The sequence below is a fragment of the Cavia porcellus genome, unplaced genomic scaffold (assembly GCF_034190915.1).
Source record: "Cavia porcellus strain 051 isolate PalLab524CR breed Dunkin Hartley unplaced genomic scaffold, mCavPor4.1 scaffold_2, whole genome shotgun sequence".
Lineage (NCBI taxonomy): Eukaryota > Metazoa > Chordata > Mammalia > Rodentia > Caviidae > Cavia > Cavia porcellus.
The window spans coordinates 3,187,696-3,200,054 of NW_026947485.1; the positions used below are offsets into that span (position 1 = coordinate 3,187,696).

Here is a 12,359-nt window from a genome sequence, read left to right on the forward strand (position 1 = left end):
CTAGATTCTGAGATATTGCCTTGGCATCTGACTTCTGCCTGCAAGCTGTCAGTATGTCTCTGGGGAAACTAATGAACTCTTGTGTCTCAGTTTTTCCCACTTAAAATAATTGGTATCTGCTTTCCTGTTGTTCAGATCCATGATAAGGTAACACAGGGACGTGCTCTGGACGCCGTGCACGTGAAGGTGCATGCAGGTCGTGTGCCTGGCGCTTGCTGTGGACCAGCGCTTCTGAGCCCCACAAGCAGAGGGCAGGTTGCTCCCTGTCACACCTCACAGACTGCCCCAGGAGATGGTCCTCCATTGGAGGGTCAGAGCTGCTTGTTATTTATCTGTGTAGCTGATCTCACGAAGAATCAACACTATTCCAGAAAAACGTTCTTACTCAATATAGAACAAACCAAGCTTGTTCACCCACTGTGGTTCTCAATTACCTTTAATTATGGTGAAGCGAGGAAGGAAACAACATAAAGAATTTACAGACTTCTCTCATATGTGTTTTAACCACGCTGTCCTTCAAGCCCACAGCATGTTGGTAGTTCCCACCTGGCAGTCCTACAGGCGCCCCTTTCCAAGGTGTTTCATGAAACCTCAGTAAATAATTTAATTGGTACTTTATAAAAACTTTTGTTACTGTTTTAGTCTCACACAAAAGAACCTGCTTTGTGGAGAGGAAAGGAGTAACAATTTAGATTTTCAAGGAGGAAAGGACAATAGGAAATATAATGGGAAAAGAATTCTCCACCTCCTAAAGTTTAAAGGTCATGGTACACTGATGGAAAGTGTGGCAGGGTGTGGAATAAGCATCACCCTGAAACTGAGGTTTTGGCCGATTGCCTCGTGTGTGTGTGTGTGTGTGCGTGCGTGTGTGTGTGTGTGTGTGTGTGTGTGTGTGTATGTGTGTGTGTGTGAGAGATCTAGCTAAGTGGCGTTCTCAACTCTAGAGCCAACATTGTTCAGTGCTTTGTTTCGTAGGCACGCGCAACCGGGAGAATAGTCCTTCCTGTGGTGGGAGAAGAGCCACCGTTAAACGCCTTCCACGCCTCTTTCCATCTACGTCATCTTGTTTTGCCAGCAGGAATTCATTTTACTGTTCCAGTAACGATAGAACTGTCTTAACTTGTCAGTTCTCCACAGTGTTTTTACATGCATGTGTCACCTTAACCTTCCCATTACAGAGGGGCTTGTGAATCGAGAACTTCAAATAAAATTTGTGGAGCTGACCTAAAGTACGTCAGATGGTTTCGGGAGGAATCCATCCCCAGGAAGATAAGATGTGTTTTAATGTAGTTAGAGGAGCTTTCTACAGCTGAGAAAGAGCTCAAGTACACGGTGCTGCCGACTCCGTGGAACATTACAGGACAAAAGGCAGCCGTGCTGGGGGATGAAGCTGAGCCACAGTGCGGTTCAGTCGTCTGAAGCACCGTGCTTTACATTTTATCATCTGTGTGGTATAAAAGCTGGGTTTCAGAGGAGTGACTCCTGTGGGGTATGAATTATAAAAGAGATGTTTAGAAAGAAGAAAAACTTGAGATATAATCACAATCTTTAGAGATTTGGCAGCAAATACTAAAACATTAAGGCATTAAATGTGGTTTCCTGTGGGGTAGGACCCCCGCCCTCCCACCTTCCCCGGGGGCCAAGTCCCTGTGCAGAGCTCTGTGCTGTGTTGTCTGCTGTGTGATGCACATGTGGAACCCCGTATGTGACACTTGGGGAGGATGACCTGCAGGAAGGGACCCTCGGGGGAAGGATGGGCAGGAAGGCTGAGAGGGGAAGCAGTGGTCCAAGTAGGTTGTGTATGTGAAGGGCTGAAAGGGGATTTTATAATGCGTTCAACCAGTGTAAAAGAGGGCAAAATATAAGATAGTACAGATCACCACCACCACCAAGGCTTCCCTGGCCCCTGCCCACTAGAAGCTGTTAACAATCTTCTGCCCCTCACCTTTATGACCAAAAAGGTCTCTAGATGTTATCAAAGGGTCCCCAAGGCAGGGTGTAGCGGGGGTTGTCCCCAGTTAAGAACCAGTGCTCTAGGGATGGGGAATTGGAGTGGCAGAGAGCTTAATGCAGAAACGTGGCTTATTTTTTATGACATACTAAATAGTTGCTTAAATATTTGATGGTTCAAAGCAGGAACAGGTATATGTTTGTCAGCTTGTGCTACTAAAACAAGATGCCACAGATTGGATGCCTTTACGTAAGAGAAATGCATTTCTTGCAGTTCTAGAAAAAGGAAGCCCAAGATTAAGAAGCCAGCCAAGTGCGTTTCCAGTAAGGGCCAACTTCTAGGCTTGCAGAGAGCGATGGGCAGGGGTAGAGAGACAGAGATGGAGAGAGAGACAGAGACACAGGGAGAGGGAGCGGGAGAGAGAGAGGGAGAGGGAATGAATGAGAATTTCCTTCTTGGATTAGGAGCCTGACCTAATGACCTTAATTACTGTCTAAAGTCCTTTTCTGCAGATGGGATGGTGTTGAGGAGTAAATAACTGAATTTCGGAGGGATCACTCATCCATCTATAGCAATGTATAGTTCGCAACAAATGGGAGCCGGGCATGTGGTGCTGTAACAGGACATCTGGGATAAAATTAACTACAGACTGTTCCTTACCAAGGTGTCAGCGCTATCGCTGTCACGGGATATTGTTCACAACATTAGCGATAACTTTTCTCAATTATTGATGCTTATTTCCTTGTTTCTGTTGGCCATTCTCTCAGCACTTCTACTGTAAAGTTCATGGAGAACTAAAAAAAAACTATCACTGTATCTTGTGTTAAAAAAGCATAGCAGCACTACTTAATCAGCATGGTTTAAAATTTTTAATTTTCTTTTTTTATTTTGCTTTAATTAGATTTGGATACAAATTTTTATCATATTTTTCAAAAGATGCAAAAGAAAAGGTTGTGGAAGTGAAGTGTTAACCTAGCGTGTGCATAGGAGACATGAAACGGGGATTATATTGCTTAGAAAATTGTCGTCTGTTATTAAGAGCCTTCAAATACCTACTAGGAAGGAGCATAGTTTAGTAGGCCTAAGCCATGGCAAACAGGTCACTCCACATGATGCTATTGATTCTCCTCTGTTCAGTCCTTTAAACAGGGATTCGGTTTAAAGGTATTTAGCTGGCTCATTGAAAACATCTATCTTTGGTCAAAGTGATGAATGCTTTATTTCTATTTTTAACAAATAATTAACCTTGGCTTTATTGTGTACATTGGTCAACATATAAAAGAAATAGTGGAATAGGTGCTTAGGGAAGAATTGACCCCATTTATCAAGTTGACATTTTAACTGCTTCACAAAACAAGAAGATTCCCTCATTGATGTCCAGAGAGGTGAATTCAAATCCAGTCATTGGTGCCTCTTGAGTTATTTGATTAATGATATCTGCTTGATTTCATCGAATTTTCTGCATTCTCACACCTCTCTCCTGACAAGGAACCACTGTCTTTGGATCAAACCTCTATTTTCTTTATGTTTAATGAAGACTTATTCATAATACAGGTTTGGAAATTATTTTCATTGGAAAATTTTAAATACAGCTCTTCAGGGACCTGCATTGTAGAGCTAAATACATTTATTTACTGCATGTTGTAAAGACTTTTCTATTTTTTAAGCTCTCATTGATACAATTGACCTGGTAAATAAAGTGATGAACTGAGGCCATTTGCCTCAGGAAGTTTTCAGGGAGCTCGGAGAATATGAAAGCATGGAGATGTAGTTTAGATCCCAGCATTAGGGGATCGTGGCTTCAAGAATCAGCCCGCAGTCAGCGGAGGGTTCTTTGATGCTGCTAAAGCTAAAGCCAAAGCTGACTAGAATCTAAACTGCCACAAGTACTTGGTGCCCCTTGAGGTTACCTAACCCAAAATAAGTTCAACAGGTATCTTAACCTACTATGTGTGCTTAAGTGGATTAAACTTTACCTGTTGGAAGAAGCAGCTTTTAGTTTCACTCACCCCCGACCACCTTTAATTTAATGGTTTACAGCTTATTTTATGTGCCTTCAAAAACCACAGTTGACACAGGAGGCATGGCCGGTCCCTGGTACCACCTCTTCCCAGCAAACAGGGAAAGCCAACCTTACTTAGATGCAGCCAAAATGTTCTTCACATAGTCCAAAGTTATGAACTGTCCAATGAAACTCCAGCAAGAGTCTAAAAATAAGGACGAACTGGGCATGGTGCACACACCTGTGATGCCAGCTCCGTGGGTGGCAGAAGCCAGAGATGGAAAATTCTAGCTCTGCCTAGGCAATTTAGCAACTTAGAGAGACTCTGCCTCAAAATAAAAACGAAAAAAAAAATGGACTGGAGATAGGGCTCACTGCGACCCACAACACGCAAAATAAAATAAGTGATGAACTTGACAGTAAGAAAGCGGTTATAAATGTCAGGAGGTTTGTAGTCACGGTTAGGCTGAGTTACATTTAGTCAGGGAGCATCGACTGTGGAAGCTGGAACCGCACAAGAAGCAAGATGCAGTTTACCCTGCTCAGTGCTGGCGTGGGGGTTTCGGTGCCCTGCAGGCGAACAGAGCAGAACAGAGCCCCATTCCTGAGCAAGAGGCTGGGTCACTGCCTGGCCTAAGGGCTCCAGCTGGGAGGGCCACCCAGCACTGGGCCCTCATTCATTTCCAAGCTCCTTACTTCTGATGCCTCTAGTGTATAATATATACACATTTTTGGCACTGGAGGTTAAACCTAGGGTCTTTGCACTGAGTTGTAGCTCCATATCTTTTCATTTTATTATACAGAATATGGTTATTTAATAGATAATAACATGGCTAAGCATTTAATATTAGTGTATATGTATGTTTTGGGAGACACTCTCTCTAACTTGCTACATTGCCCAGGCTGAGCTCAGACTTGTCCTCTTGCCTCAGCCCCCAGAGTGCCTGGATTACAGACCTGTGCCACCTTAGGTGGTGCTCAAGTCATTCCAGGACCTGGAGTAAGGAGAAGCGTCCCAGGAGCAAGGAGCCCAGGAGAAATGCAGCCCTGGCCCCACCAGGAGCTGAGCAGGAATGCGGGATGCTGGCCAGGGCTCTGCCAGGAGACAGCTGGGCACTTCCTGCTGGGTCTGCATTCCAGGAACTCATAGCCACCCTGTGCCTCCTGCTCAGCGGTGTCACTCAGAGCTCAGTGGAGAAGGAACAAAACGTTGCAAAGTTTCAGGGACTCCCCCACCCCAAAGGGTACCACAGCTTTGTTGAGGCCCAGGAAGCACTGGAAACCCTGACCTGTCTCAAGGAAGCTGGGCTCCCCTCTGGTTCCTCTGCTTCTGCTCCTGACCAAGCCTGGTTTCTTTCCTCCTGGGACTCAGAGATGCACACCTGCACTCTGAGTAGGCATAAGCGCTGGGCTACATGTGCTGCCCTTGGCCAGGTGGAGGAGGAGGACGGAGGCTAAGACACAAGAGTGATTGTAGAGTGACTTATGGGGATAAACCATTTGTTTTTAGAGGAAGGAGAATCTTAAGAGAGTTGTGCAGTTTAATAACCCATGTAAAAATCAATCATTTATCTTCAGGGTCTTCAGTAGTGAGAATTTCTTACTTTGTAAATCCCATACCTCATTAATAAATACAACTGCACAAAACAAGGCAAAACCTGATATTCATTGTTTTCTTAAGCAGCAAATAATTCAACTGTGCTTATCTCTTGAATATTTCAGGCCCTATAAAACATATGTCCCATTTTTCTTAAGTAAGTTGAAAGTCTGAGAGAGTAAGTCAAAGACTGAGTACAAAGAAGGAGCCAGGTCCCAGGTGGAGGACCCTGGTTGGAAGGGTTCCCATAGGGAGACACACCTGCCTTTATCTCTTCACCTCAAGGTGATGTCTTCTTACACTGAGGTCCATTCATAGGTGACCTCGTTCATCCCTTTGGGACCTGCTCATGGGGTTCCCCTACCAGTGCTTCACCCTAACATAGAGTGAGGCATGCTTGACTCTGCCGTCCTCAAGACTCCGTGTTAGTAGGGTGGGGAAAAGCCCAGTCACTTGGAGAATATTCAGTGCAGAGACGTAAGAGACGTGGGTAGGTTTTATACCATCTTCTATCTCTCAGTGTTAATGAACTTCAATTCTACAGAACTCAAGAACTACTTTCTACATTCATTTTATGTTCTCTTCTTCCAAGAAAATAAGCAATCAAAGAATATAAGAAAGTACAGATGTGAGGGAATGAAGAAGTATTAAATTCTAAAAAGTTTCTTCATTTTCCTTAAATGTTGTCTTATGTTTTTACATCGATATATCTCTGTCATGTTTTCTTAATTTGTATATGTTTTTACCTAGCAGAAATAACAGCCAGAAACATACTTTGGATGTATCTCTGAGTATACTTAGGCTACTGGGTGGCTCAGTTTTGTATAATATTCCGTTGTGTGATCGGTCATCCTTTCTTAGGGTGAAACTGTTGATCCATTCTGCCAGTCTGTTTCTTTTAATTGGTGAGTTGAGGCCATTTACATTGATGTTTATAATGGTTTACTTTTGACATGTTATCTTTCTGCTGTTGATTCTTTACCTCTCTACTCTGTAATTGTCTGCCTTGCTTAGTGGTTTTTTTCCTACATCTATCTAGAATGTCTTTCAGTATTCTTTGCAGGGTTGGTTTGGTGGTCATAAAGTTCTTCAGCTGTTCTTTGTTGTGGAAATATCTTATTTCTCCGTCCATTTTGAAGGAAAGTTTTGCAGGGTACATCAATCTGGGTTGGAAGTCGCTTTTCTTTAGGATCTAAAATACTTCACTCCATGCTCTTCTTTTATTATCATTATTTTTTTATTTTAATCCATGCTCTTCTTGACTTCTTTGTGATGAGAAGTCTGCTGTGATTCTTATAGGCTTTCCTTTATAGGTGATCTGTCTCTTCTCTCTAGCAGCTTTTAATACCCTGTTCTTATGTTGGATTTCTGGGATGTGGATTATTATATGTCTGGGTATAGTTTTATTTTGGTTATGGCTATTTTAGGGTTCTATATGTTTCACGGATCTGTATGTCAGTTTCCATTCTCATAATTTGGGAAGTTTTCAGCTATCTGTAAATAGCCTCCTGATATCATTTGTGTTGTAAAAATATGGAACACTTCATGAATTTGCATGTCATCCTTGTGCAGGGGCCACACCAATCTTCTCTGTATCGTTCCAATTTTAGTATACGTGCTGCCAAAGCGAGTACAGGATGAAACTATTATACCATATTATACCACACATTATTATACCATATATACATTGTTATACCATATTCCTCCTTTCTCCATGTGCTTTGCAGCACGTTATTTGAACGTTATTAGACAAAGCAGCTTGCTAATGTGATGCAGGAACTGAGTAGTGTTTCTAAGCCACACAGACAGAAAGCCACAGGACAGGGATCAGAAATGCTGGTGATGAAAATGTTTGTGTGTGTTGCATTATGGCCTCTTTATCTTTTTCTAGTGAACAAATATTTTATATGCTGCTTTCTTTGAGGATTATATCATGACGTTTTACCTAACTGTCCTTTGAAACTTTTGGAAATATAAAAGAAATGTTGATATGAGAATACTTTGATTAATCTCTCCTTTGAAAGACTGAAATATGTATTTTGGATAATTTTCATGTAGTCTCAGTTTGAAATAGAAATATTTTCTGTGGAAACTATAATCTAAGCAACTCTAATATTATTATGATTTCTCTCCATATATTACTTATTTTTTCTTTTTTGGTACCAGAGATCGAACACATGACCTAGTGCTTGCCAAGCAGGTGCTTATGCTGCTGAGCTAAATCCCCAGCTTTTACATGTATTTAGTAAATAATAAAATATTTATCTATAGTCAATATTTATTCATAAATCTACACAAGCTTTTTCATTTGCAGTAATGAAAACTGAAATTACTAAATGAAGTATTTCCATTGCTTGTCTGGAAAATTAAAAGGGAAAATGCTTGAACAATTTATATGCCAGAAAAGTATACTGCAGACTAAATTTACATTGATCAAAATGGTTTGGAAACATGGCAACTCAGTACTTTCAAAATTAAAGCGCTACAATAGCTACCATGGGATTTTTTTTTTTTTTTTTTTTTTTTTTTTTTTTTTACCAAGACAAAGGAAAATGTGAGAGCACGTTGTAGAACAAAGGGGTGAACAGCCAGTCATCTCGGATTCTATCTCTTAGTGAGGTTGTGTCATATTTAAATGCTTGTCAAGACCACAATAAGCTCATCAGCATTTTCATCACTGATAGCTTTCCATATACCCTATCTCATCTCTAAGGTTTCTTGCCCAATGGAAGTTTGACAGATTAGAATTAACACTGGGAAACATTGTACATTGAGTTCCAAGGGTGGGGGGGGGAATCTAAGAGGGTGGTTAGCATGGGCGACATCTCAGTGGAGACATCTCCAGAGGACACTTGGGAGGCCAGGGAAGCAATCAGGACCAAGCAAGGTCGCAGATGCAGCCCCAGCCCCACCTCAGTCCTCAGTCCGGTGCTGGGCAGCTGTGGGTCACCCCGGGGGGCAGCTTAACCTTGGGCAGTGTGACTCCTCCTTTTCCACTGTGGCAGTTGTTGAAAGTTTTGACAGCTGAGCGCTGCTGGCGGTTCTGACAACTGTGGGAATACATTCCTTTACCCCTGAGGGAGGGTGCATGCGGAAGACCCCACACCCTTCTCCAGAAGGGGAAGAAGGCAAGGAGGCGCCGGAGTGCAGCCTGTTAGAGCCGGGACCCCGGCAGGAGAGGCAAGGTGTTTTTACATGGCATGGACATTTAGCATTTATCTGGCCTGAAGAGAGAAAAGCTTTTTAAAGAAAGAAATCCTTACTATTTTTATGATCAAGAGACTGACTAGTTACCTCGGTGCCAGTAGAAATAACATTAGGAAAAGTTACGTTGATACTTGTTTGTGGAGCGAGGGATCGCGGAGAACTAGTTCAGAAGGAACATGCTCAGACAAATGCCTATGTGTGCTCTCTCTGTTACAGGTTATTGGAGACCTTTTATAAGTTAATCTTTCTATTCTTCCATTTGAAAAATGCATGAAGTGGAGGGAATAGTGGTACCTACCCACAGGGTAAGGGAGTTACTGCAAAGCCCTGAGGGTGGTGTAACCCAAACAGCTGCCCGCGCCTCACAGCTCTGGCTGCTGCCTATCCTAGCTGGAGGAAGCAGACAGTCCGCGGCAGACACTAGCAGTGAGTGAAGCCCTGGCTCCGATTAGTAATGTGCTTCTGCTATTGAAAAATACATGTACATTTCACTATATATGAGTTCATGGTGAAAGAAATAATTGATCCTCTTTCTTTAAAAAAAAAGGCCTGAGATTTAACATATCCCAATCTGTGTATCACAGTCCACACAAACATTTAAAATATTGTAACAAGATGCTATAAAATTGGCTGTTCTTTCCAGTGATGTTGCCTGTATCAGTTTGTTCACTGTTACGACGATGACTTCATGAAGAAAGGAATTCGGTGTCACTCACAAGCCTGGTCACTATAAAGTCCATGCTGCACCGCCCAGGCGTGGGAGCTCCCCTCTCCCCAGACCCCTCATACCAGACACCCTGGCTGAAACCCACAAAGTGAGAAGAGGTCACATCCTGGACAGGAAACAAGAAGGTGACAGAATCCTACTGCCTTCATACCCCCTTCCAGGCTGCTCTTAAATGTGCCTGGGCACACCACTACCCACTCTCCACACACGAACCTAGGGGACAAACCATCTCCAAACAGGTGAAGTCTGACTTAATTTTCCCCTGTATTTTATTTTCTAGATAAATGTTTGAAGATAAGTAACATTTTTACATATAATAATCATATATATAATGCTTTTCTCCATTTAATCTATTTTAATGCTTTATGTTTTCATTAATTTTAAGATTTAATTGAGAACTAAATTAAATTATCTCCCTTTCCTTACCTCCTGAAGATGTCTGTCTAGAACAGAGTACCTGATGATTTATTATATTTGGGAGCTAAGAAGCACCAGGCCTCTTTCCCCACCCCTGAAACTCATTGTGAAAAACACAAATGTGCGTGAATGTGCTCGCTGTGCAAAGAGCTCACAACTTAGTGGGTCACAGGCACTTGAGCAAGACAATTAATGAAGAACCCAGGGCCGGCTGTGGTCACAGGGAACTACTAACTGATGACTGAAACTAATGCATTAGCATGAACTGCCGTGATGCAAGGAAGGCAAATAGCAGCTCCAGGATCGACATCCTAGGAGGCACAGCCCACGGTAAAGGGTCCTTCTGCTGTCTGCAGAGGTAGGGAAGCAGGCTGGCAGGGGAAGCAGCAACTTCTCCGTACCTGGCTTTCTGGAGGACTTGTGTGCAGGGTCCCTGGGATCAGCCCTTCCCCCTCCTCAGAGGTCCAGCAGGACCTCATTCACCAGCATTCATTTTTCTTGTAACAGTGCTGGTTCCTACTTTTCCAAAAAAGACTTAGACTTTACCCTTACTTTCTACTCTCTTCAAATTAATTCCCATTTCCTCTCACATCCTGCAATTACCTGGCTTCAAAGTCTGAACATTTTAGGATGTGGTAGGTGGCTTGTTTCCCATTTCCTTCGAAACAAGGGCATTTCCTTTATGTAGGAAGCTAGGCTCAAGCCCAAGACTTGCAATACAGGTGACTCACGCCCTATTCTTGACATACGTGAGTCACATAGATGTGTGTGACACTAGTCTGGACAGGGTGGTCTGAGTCACAGCCCTTGCCTCTCTGAAGCCGACGGGCTGGAGCTCCCCTGGCCTGTGCAGCCCCAGGATGGGTCCAGGTACAGCCCCATCTGCCAGCAGGTGTTCTCCCCACTGGGAGGGGCTGGGTACAGACGCAGAGCAGAAAATATCACCAAGTCTGACACTGGAGGTGGGCAGGGAGGAGAAAGACAGGGAGAAAGGGGTGGTGCATGCACCCTGAAATTGTCCTTCTTTATTGTATGCTCGGTCTGAGTGCAGTTGGCTTTCCATGGTGGAAGGGCACAGACGTTAGTGACCCTGCCCAGCACCATGGACCCACTTCCCTGGAGCCTCCCTCTGTGGAGCTTTTCACCACTGCTTTCCAGGTCACCAGCAATCTTTCATCTATTTGCGGGTGTCTGGTGATGACATCTCCAGGAACTATAGCAGAGCCACCTACATAGCCATCCTCGAGTTAAGAACTTTAGAATGCATAGTTCATTTGGGTTCACAAAATGTTTTTTAGGTTTTTGAAGGCAGCATCAATCTTCATGGGACGTGGAATCTCCTAAGAATGTGCTGCTCTGTGTGTTTTATTAAAGGCTTGTACTTGCTTTTCTACAGGCAGCTTAATTTTCCATTCATTACAGAGGGAGTCAAGGGCAGTTACCCCGCTAATGTCCTCCTAAGTCCTTACTCTTAACAAGGCTCAGACAAACAAAGACCACTGCCCAGGCACCTGGTGGGGAACTGCAGTGGGCCAGGGATGCGCCCCTGCAGAGCCTGCAGAGGGAGCGCTGTGTGGCGGGAGCCACAGGTCTTTCTTCCTTTCCTTTTACAGCGTCTGTCGTTTTCCAGTCTTTGAAGAGCTGCTTCTCCACGTAGTTATAAAATTCTTTAGTTACCTTGAGAACACTTATGTCACATTCCAGGGATCACTATGCGAGTGATTTCAAATACTCTACGTGAATGATAACCCTTAATGATGGTGAAATAGGCAACTTGAATACTTTGCGTCTCAGACTCTGTCTGAGACTTTTGTAAAGACATAAAACTCATTATTTTAAAAGCATTTACTTCACCACTTGAGCATGTTTTTCTCCTATTTAAACCCTTCATGATGTAGTTTCTAAAAAGTCTAACAAGCAATATGAAGACAAAGAAATGTACTGCATTTCACTGAATTTTATTGTATTTTTTTGTTCTTATAATGTTCTCATTCTGAAAGTGGATGAGTTTACATTTTTTATTGAAAAAGAATTTGCGCACCTGATCATTTAAAATATTTTATGTGCTTTTATTGGCCACACTTTGCAAATGGAATTAGTAAATGAAAACGTTTAAACATCAAAGTTTGACCAGAAGTAGCCTTGGCAGTGGCATCTTCGGCTTTCCACCAGGTCTTTTTCTTGCTGTCTGCACGACTGAGCGAGCACTTCAGATGCAAGTGGAGAGTGAGTTGTGGTTGTAAAAGAAGTTGGCAGTGTTGTTTATGCAGGACTTTAAGTGTTTGCCTTAAAAAAAAGTTAAAGTCTGCACCTAGCAGTTTTTGACTCTGGCCATTTTCACAGCTCAGACCTCCCATGGGTCCAGCAAGGCTTTCACAGTCAAGGTTACTGAGTCCAGCAAAGCTGCAGACTATCTCTGATAATATTGCATCCCACTGGGACCTCAGAGGAAGAAACG

The 12,359-nt window shown here is 43.0% G+C and overlaps 1 protein-coding gene and 1 non-coding gene across 6 annotated transcripts in view; one reads left to right on the plus strand and one right to left on the minus strand.

Moving 5' to 3' along the window:
* Window positions 1-12,359, plus strand: part of Sema3e (semaphorin 3E) — a 259,856-nt gene that overhangs the window by 77,527 nt on the left and 169,970 nt on the right. The gene's annotated exons all lie outside the window — the stretch shown is intronic.
* On the minus strand, window positions 7,078-7,184 carry LOC111756902 (U6 spliceosomal RNA). The gene has a single exon (XR_002791285.1). It is a non-coding gene; the product is annotated as a U6 spliceosomal RNA (small nuclear RNA).